The sequence below is a fragment of the Anopheles moucheti genome (genome assembly GCF_943734755.1).
Source record: "Anopheles moucheti chromosome X unlocalized genomic scaffold, idAnoMoucSN_F20_07 X_unloc_7, whole genome shotgun sequence".
Classification (NCBI taxonomy): Eukaryota; Metazoa; Arthropoda; class Insecta; order Diptera; family Culicidae; genus Anopheles; species Anopheles moucheti.
This window is the reverse complement of record NW_026453581.1, coordinates 132,501-132,898: the sequence shown is the minus strand read 5'-3', so window position 1 is coordinate 132,898 and position 398 is coordinate 132,501.

Sequence of the window (398 nt, the reverse complement as noted above, 5' to 3'; positions counted from 1 at the left end):
ACCGCCCGCTGCTCATGCTGGGAGCAGTCGCCAAGGGATTCGAACGGCTGATTCTAGATCGGCTGAACGACCACTTGGAGGACAGCGACGCGCCTCGTCTGTCGCCAAACCAGCACGGGTTCCGGCGAGGCCGGTCAACCATCCAGGCCATCGAACGAGTAGTCGAGCGGGGGCAGCACGCGAGGACATTCCATCGCACCAACCAGCGGGACCCTCGCTGTCTGGTGGTGGCAGCGCTGGACGTGAGGAACGCCTTCAATTCCGCGAGTTGGAAGGCGATTGCGGCTGCCCTGCAGAAGCTGCAGGTCCCTACAGCCCTCCAGAGAATCTTGCGCAGCTACTTCTCTGAGAGGAGGCTGGTGTACGAGACCAGTGAGGGACCAGTGCGGCGCACGGTT